Genomic DNA, 8,783 nt, shown 5'->3' with positions numbered 1-8,783 from the left:
CAGTCATTTGATGTGGTGGCTGCAATAGTTTTCTTATTTTAGGCTTTACCCCCCAGTTTTCATCTGGGGATCTGGCCAGTAACATCTCCTGTAATAGTGTGTCCCCACTCTGATGAAGGCACACCTTTCAACTGCAGCATTGTCAGGCTGGGGGGGGAAGGGGAATGTTCAATGGACTAGCAGATTTGAACACATAACCAAATTGAAGCTGTAAGCGCCTGCCAGAGCTAAACGGTTTGCCTCATACCTGTAACCTAAAGCATTTATTACCCCATCACTTCAAATTCCTGATATGTGGCATTTTTTTTTTTTTACCATGTACTTGTATGAAAAAACAGGATTTTTAAAACAGCTTACCTGTAAAATCCTTTTCTTTGAAGTACATCAGGGGATACAGTGCAATAGTAGTTACTATGTGGGTTATAGGCCACCTTCAGGTGATGGACACTGGCACTCCCTATACAACCCTTCCCACTACTGGGAGTACCTAAGTTTTGTAGCCAAGCAAAATATATGTATATCAAAGAAGGGCAGGACCTCTGTGTCCCCTGATTTACTTCAAAGAAAAGGATTTTACAGATAAGCCATTTTAAAAAGCCTGTTTTCTTTTCATACATCAGGGGACACAGAGCCATACTAGTTACTATGTGGGATGTCCCATAGCAATGGCAAGTGAAGGGAGGAAAACACAACAAAAAAAAAAAAGTAGGGCAACTGAAAGGCTAGAGGACTTATACTGCAGGACATTACGCCCAAAGGCAATAACCCCATGACCTTTTACATCGATTTGATATAATCTGGTAAAGGTATTGACTGAAGACCAAGTTGCAGCCTTGCAGATCTGAGCCACAGAGGCCTGGTGATGCACTGCCCAAGAAGTACTAACAGCCCTGGTGGAGTGTGCTTTAACATGAAATTAGGAATTTTCTTCTTTAGACCATAAGCTTGAACAATCACAAATCCATTTAGAAATAGTAGATTTTGATGCTGCTTGTCCTCTTTTAGGACCTTCTGGCAGTACAAACAAAACATCAATTTTGCAAATCTGAGCGGTCGTCTTTAAATAGACCTTCACCGCTCTCACTACATCAAGGGAATGCAGTGCCTTCTCTTCCCTAGATCGAGGCTCTGGGAAAAAAGAAGGCAGAATAATATCCTGGTTCAAATGAAAACCTGTCACCACCTTCGGTAGGAATTCAGGATGAGGCAGCAATACCACCTTATCCTTATGCATGATCGATACCCTTCCGGCAGAGGATATGGCAAACAAAAAGATTATTTTTCTTGTCAAAAGAACCAAGGGAATTTCCTACATAGGCTCAAAAGGCTGTTTCTGTAAAGGCGACAAGACTGAATTCAAAGGCCAAGGATTTAGAGGTGCCCTGACAGGGGGATTAATTCATGTTACCCCTAAATAAAACTACGCACCAGAGAGTGAGAAGCAAGAGGCCGTTGGAAGAATACTGATAAGGCGAAGCCCTGGCCCTTAATCTTACTCAAGGCCAGCTTCCTTTCCAATCCCATTTGAAATTCAAGGATCCTACCTATGACATACTTCCTGGGGTGCCAACCCCTGGATCCACAACAGGAAACATATGCCTTCCAGACTCTATAGTAAAAGACTCTGGAGGCAAGCTTCCTAGCATTAACCAAAGTAGACACTACTGAAGGGGATAACCCACAGTCCTTTAGAATGTGGGTTTCAATAGCCAAACCATTAAATTTAGTGTTTGTAAGGTAGGATGGAATACCAGACCTTGTGCGAGAAGGTCTGGCCACAGCGGCAGAGTCCAAGTGACCCCCTACTGCCAACTTTATGATCTCGGCAAACGAAGAGTTTCTGGGCCATGCTGGGGCCACCAGAATCACCTCCTTTCATTCCTGCTTTACCCTGCGGAGAAGGCACGGAAGTAGCAGAACCGGAAGAAATGGATAGATCAGTGAAAACTGATCCCATGGAAAGACCAAGGCATCTGTTCCGCACGCTAGCGCATACCTCATCCTCGACACAAATTTGTCAACTTTGTTGTTGAATCTGGACGCAAACAGATCCACATCCGGAATACCCCATTGCTGAAATAATCGGACAGAAAGATGTCGGGGTGAAGGGACCATTCTAACGGAAACAATTGTTGGCAACTAAAGTAGTCCACCTGCCAATTTTCTATCCCTGGAATGAAAATCGCTGATAGGCAAGGAATGTTACTTTCTGCCCAAGCTAGAACATGATTCACCTCTTTTTGGGCTGCTCAACTTCTCGTGCTCCCCTGGTGATTAATGTAGGCCACAGCCGTGGCATTGTCAGATTGAATCCTGACAAGACAACTGCGTAGTCTGAACGTCCAGGACTCTAGGGCCAGATGTACTGCCCAAATCTCTAGAATGTTGATGGACAAGGTCCTTTCTGACTTGGAACACTTCCCTTTGACAGAATCTTCTTCCAGGACTGCTCCCCAGCCTAGAAGGCTGGCATCCATTGTTACCACTTTCCAGGATACTGGTAGAAAGTATTTCCCCTTTTGGAGGTTGCTGGATATCAACCACCAACTGAGGCTCTGACGTACCTCGGTGGATAAATGCATTGGATAGTCCAAAGCCTGGAACTTCTTGTTCCAGGCCAACAGAATGGTGTTTTGTAGCAGTCTTGAATGAAACGGCGCATAAGGGACGGCCTCGAAAGAGGACAACATCTTAACTAACAATTTCATCCACAGCCAAATGGAAGGACTTCTCTTTGCTTTGACAAGTTGAATCAGTTCCTTTCTGGAGCCGACTCTTGCCTTGGGTAAGAATACCTTCTTTTGAATGCCATCTATGACCAGCCCCAAGTACTGTAATCTCCTTGATGGTTTTAAGGTGGTAATCCAGCCTAGGAATTCCAGGGTTTAGACTGGAGACAGATTGATCTACTAAAAGCAGATTGTCTAGATAGGCTAGGACAGTTATACCCTGAGCCCTTAACCTGGCCAAAGGGGGTGCCAGGATCTTTGTGAACACACGTAGTGCGGTGGCTAGGCCAAACGGCAGAGCCACAAACCGAAAAGGCAGATTTTCTACCTCGAATCATAGAATTTTCTGATGAGCGGGAAATATCGGCACATTGAGATATGCATCCTTGATATCGATCGATGCCAAAAATTCCCTCCTTGCAAAATGGAGACAACCGATCGGATTGACTCCATGCGAAAAGACCGGATATTTAAGTGCTGGTTCAGATCTTTGAGATCTAGAATGGGTCTTTCCTCCCCGTTCGGTTTTGGTACTGTGAAAAGGTTTAAATAAAACCCTGAACCATGTTCCTCTGTGGGAACTCTGATATCACCTCCTGGGATAAGAGATGATGCAGAGCTAGAAAGACTTCCTCTTATCTGGATCTCCGGGAACAATCTTAGAAAACGAGGATACAGGAATTCTCGGAACTCGAGCTTGTAACCTAGAGAAATTGAGGAAGCCACCCATCTGTCTTGACATTGTTCCTGCCAGATCTTTGAAAACTGCAGAAGCCTTCCCCCCACCCGAGCGAGCGGGGGCACCCCTTCATAAGGAGGCTTTAGCATTTTGCTTTGTGGGCTGTCCTCTTTTGGCCCTGGGACGGCCCCTGAGGTCTTCCTCTTGAGCTTGATGCTGGAGGCCGTCGAGACTGACACTGAGAGGAAGACATTTTCTTGGACATGGATTTAGGTTGTTGTAAAACAATCGATCCCCTAGAACCCTTTGAGGAGTTCCTTGTCCCCCTTCTATTCATAGCCTGATGCACAAAGCAGGCACTACCAGAAGGAATGCATACACTGCTAAGCTATAGTCCAGAAAAAGATTGCTGCTATTAATGCCCAGCCTGAAGCAGTAACAATGTTTCTAAAGGAAATGCCTGCATCACCAAACCTGAAATAATGCCACCTCTCTTTGCTCGTGTCCCTCCATAGCCAGCAGCAGCACACCGTGTGCTATTTAAAGCTTACTCCACGTGCACCTGCCATCGGAGAACGCCGACAGCCCCACCCCCCATGTTGCCTATGACTCCACCCTCGTTTTAAAAAAAGATGGGTTTTCCCGCATGAGCAACGGACTACAGGTACCCTCAGACACAAAGCGAGCAGGTCGGGGGGGGGGGGGGGAGCCACCGAGTGGACACTGCATTTTCCATTTTTTTTTCTTCAAAAAAAAATGAATCCGGGCTCTTAAACCACCTCGAGGGGGGGAATCCCAGCATAGGGGGGCCACAGGGAGTAAGACAAATCCCCCCTTTTGCTTACCGGAGGATCTGCTGCTTTGGCCGGAGGAAAGGAGGATGTAATTGGCTCCTGACAAAGCGCTTTTTCCAGCATGAGGCAGTGAGTGCTCAATACAGCCCCCAGTGGTGACACATAGGCACGACAACATTATTTTCTTAAAAGGAGACATTCATAAGAAAATTCTAAAATATTTCTTAGAAAACTCCCCTTACCTTCCCGCCGCAAGGTTTTCTGTGGTAAACCAACAGACCCAATCTTCACCCTTCACGGTGGGCTCTGTAAACTTTCAGGAGCAGGGGAACCTAGAGGTAACCCACAATCCTGGACCTGCAACAGCACCCTGCCAGTAAAATTTTATGGCCTCACCACCAAAAAGTACTGGATCCCAGGGTCCAGCTCTCTAAAAAGAGAAGCATTCATAGGCAAAACCTCGTTTCCTAGGATAGGAGGCCCGGGTACCATTGGATTTGGCACAAAAAAGGAAAACTTTGAAAGGATCCGGTCAGCACGACTAGCCCCAGCGGAGCTCAGCACAGCATATCTTTACTTGTGACCAACACCTTAGACACTGGCGAAAAAACTGAGGTACGCCCAGTAGTGTCTTAGGGCGTGCCAATGTCCATCACCTGAAGGTGGCCTATAAACCACATAGTAACTACTATGGCTGTGTCCCCTGATGTATGAAAATAAAGTTTTGATCTCTTTGAATTGCTTCATTTATGTGATATCCCTGGTGTCCCTGCCAGTCCCCTTGCTTTCCTTTTAAAAACTGACCACAGTAAACAGGAGAACAGTCAGTTCTCTAGCTATGCTGGAAACTCAGTGTGCTCTCCTCCAATGACTTGTCCAGACCTCCCCATCCATATACAGCCATTCACTGGGAAGCTCAGTGTGCAGCTGCTTCTCCTCCCCCAGATCTTATACAGCTGAGAACAGAGGGAATGAGATCACAAAAAAGGGGGGGGGGGGGTATTTTTTTTTTTATATATATCTATACACGGGTGTTTTGGCTTTCATTTCAATTTTGAACTGAATAGGTTGTTTTACAAGGTGATCGCTTACAATCACTTTAACCACTTCAGGACCGCCGTATTGCCATTGAACGTCAACACAATGGCACAGGCAGGCACAATCACGTAGATTTACGTGATTGCCTTCCAGCGGGTGGGGGGTCCGATCGGACCCCCTCCCGCTGTTTACGGCGGTCCGGTTCGGTCCAGGAGCGCTCTGTGATGAGGGGATGGCCGTTGGTTTTCGGCCACCCCCTCTGGATCGCTCCTGGCCAATGAGAAGCTTCCTCCCCTGTGTATTGTTTACACAGGAAGGAGGAAGTGATGTCATTCTCCTCGGGGCGGTCTTTTTGACCGGACTACGAGGAGAAGACTAATAGTAAGTGTGCACCAACACTACACTGACATGTAGGTACACACAGGCACACAAACCCCCCCCCCCCCCAGTCACAGTGTCACTGATTGCATTGATCATTTCTTTACTGATCAATGCATTCAGTGTCAGTTGTGACAGTAAAAACTGTCAGGACAGTTAGTGTTAGGTCCAGGGTAGCCCCCTATCACCCCCCAATAAAGATTTAACCCCCTGATTGCCCCTAGAGTTAACCCTTTCACCCCCTTTTGCCAGTGTCACTAAGCGATCATTTTTCTGATCGCTGCATGTGTCGCTAGGTAGCTAGTTATTTTTTTAGGTTCACCGCCAGGTTTTTATATCGCTAGGTACCCCGATATACTACCCAATAATGGTTTTAACCCCCTGATTGCCGCTAGTTAACCCTTTCACCCCCTTTTGCCAGTGTCACTAAGCGATCGTTTTTCTGATCGCTGCATTAGTGTCGCTAGGTAGCTAGTTATTTTTTTAGGTTCACCGCCAGGTTTTTATAGCGCTAGGTACCCCGATATACTACCCAATAATGGTTTTAACCCCCTGATTGCCGCTAGTTAACCCTTTCACCCCCTTTTGCCAGTGTCACTAAGCGATCATTTTTCTGATCGCTGCATGTGTCGCTAGGTAGCTAGTTATTTTTTTAGGTTCACCGCCAGGTTTTTATATCGCTAGGTACCCCGATATACTACCCAATAATGGTTTTAACCCCCTGATTGCCGCTAGTTAACCCTTTCACCCCCTTTTGCCAGTGTCACTAAGCGATAATTTTTCTGAACGCTGCATCAGTGTCGCTAGGTAGCTAGTTATTTTTTTAGGTTCACAGCCAGGTTTTTATAGCGCTAGGTACCCCGATATACTACCCAATAATGGTTTTAACCCCCTGATTGCTGCTAGTTAACCCTTTCACCAGCGATCACAGTATAAGTGTCACTGGTGACGCTGGTTAGCCAGTTAGTTATTTAGGTTCCCCGTCAGGTTTTTATATAGCGCCAGGGACCCCCATATACTACCTAATAAAAATTTGAACCCCCTGATTGCCCCTAGTTAACCCTTTCACCACTGATCACCGTATAAGTGTTACGGGTGACTCTGGTTAGTTTGTTTTTTATAGCATCAGGGCACCCACCATTTATTACCCAATAAAGGTTTAACCCCCTGATCACCCGGCGGGTGATATCAATTAGGTTTTAGGGTCAGGGTCTGCGTCGCCCCAGGCAGCGCTAGGTTAGTGCCAGTACCGCTAACACCCACACGCAAAGCATACACCTCCCGTAGTGGTATAGAATCTGAAAAGATCAATATCTGATCTGATCAGATCTATACTAGCGTCCCCAGCAGTTTAGGGTTCCAAAAAAACGCATTGTTAGCGGGATCAGCCCAGATACCTGCTGGCACCTGCGTTTTGCCCCTCTGCCCAGCCCACCCAAGTGCAGTATCGATCGATCACTGTCACTTACAAAACACTAAACACATAACTGCAGCGATCGCAGAGTCAGGCCTGATCCCTGCCATCGCTAACAGGTTTTTTGGTAGCATTTTATATTCAAATCCGGAAGGCAGTGCTTGGTTTTCGGGGTCCCGTACGTGGCTAGGCTCCCAAAAAGTCCCCCACATGTGGTATCCCCGTACTCGGGAGAAGCAGCAGAATTTATTTTGGGGTGTAATTTGACTTCTGCCCATAGCATGTGTGAGCAATATATCATTTAGTGACAACTTGGTGCAAAAAAAAAAAAAAGTTTGTAATATTCCCGCAACTTGTGGCAAAATATAAAATATTCCATGGACTCAACATGCCTCTCAGTAAATAGCTTGGGGTGTCTACTTTCCAAAATGGGGTCATTTTGGGGGGTTTTGCGCTATTTTGGCATTTTATGGCCTTCGAAACTGATAGGTAGTGAGGAGTTAAATCAAAAATTTGCACCCTTAGAAATCCTGAAGGTGGTGATTGGTTTTCGGGGTGCCGTGCGCGACTAGACTCCCAAAAAGTCCCACACATGTGGTATCCCCATACTCGGGAGAAGTAGCGGAATATATATTTTATTTTTTTTTGTCATTATTCAATCCCTTAGGACAAAAAAAATAAATATTCAATGGGCTCAACATACCCATCAGCAATTTCCTTGGGGTGTCTACTTTCCAAAATGGGGTCATTTGGGGGGGGATTTGTACTGCCCTGCCATTTTAGCACCTCAAGAAATGAGATCGGCAGTCATAAATTAAAAGCTGTGTAAATTCCAGAAAATGTACTCTAGTTTGTAGACGCTATAACTTTTGCGCAAACCAAAAAATATACGCTTATTGACATTTTTTTTACTAAAGACATGTGGCTGAATAAATTTTGCCCTCAATGTATGACTAAAATTTAGTTTATTCGATTTTTCTTATAACAAAAAGAAGAAAATATCTTTTTTTTTCAAAATTTTCGCTCTTTCCATTTATATCGCAAAAAAAAAAAAATCGCAGAGGCAATCAAATACCATCAAAAGAAAGCTCTATTTGTGGGAAGAAAAGGACGCAAATTTCGTTTGGGTGCAATATTGCATGACCGCGCAATTACCAGTTAAAGCAGCGCAGTGCGAAATTGCAAAAAGACCTCTGGTCCTTAAGGTGTTTATTGGTCCGGAGCTGAAGTGGTTAATACATCTGCAAGAGAACTTTTTTTTTATTTTTTTTTCAAAAGAACAAAACAGACTTACTGGTTGGATCAGCAGATGAAAATAGAAGAAAGAAAAAGCCTAAAAAAATAAAAATGAATGCAGCCATCAAACCTATGAATTGGTAAACAGCAATATAATAAATGTTTGCTTTTAAGCTTAATACGGATTTAAAATTTATTTAACCACCAGAGTTTTTTTGCGATTCGGCACTGCATCGCTTTAACTAACAATTGCACGTTGTGCGATGTGGCTCTCAAATAAAATTGGCGTCCTTCCACCCCCCCACAAATAGAGATTTCTTTTGATGGTATTTGATCAACTCTGCGCTTTTCATTTTTTGCGCTGTAAACAAAAAAAACAAAAAAAGAAGAGCGACAATTTTGACTTTTTTTTTACTTTTTGCTATAATTTCCCCCAAAAATATATATAAAACAAAAAAACTTTTTTCCCTCAGTTTAGTCTGATACGTATTTTTCTACATATTTTTTTGGGGAAA

The sequence above is a fragment of the Lithobates pipiens genome, unplaced genomic scaffold, assembly GCF_037356315.1.
Source record: "Lithobates pipiens isolate NorthernLeopardFrog02 unplaced genomic scaffold, aLitPip1_a1.2 Scaffold_8, whole genome shotgun sequence".
NCBI lineage: Eukaryota > Metazoa > Chordata > Amphibia > Anura > Ranidae > Lithobates > Lithobates pipiens.
The sequence above is the reverse complement of the archived record's forward strand: the minus strand, read 5'-3'. Positions refer to the sequence as shown.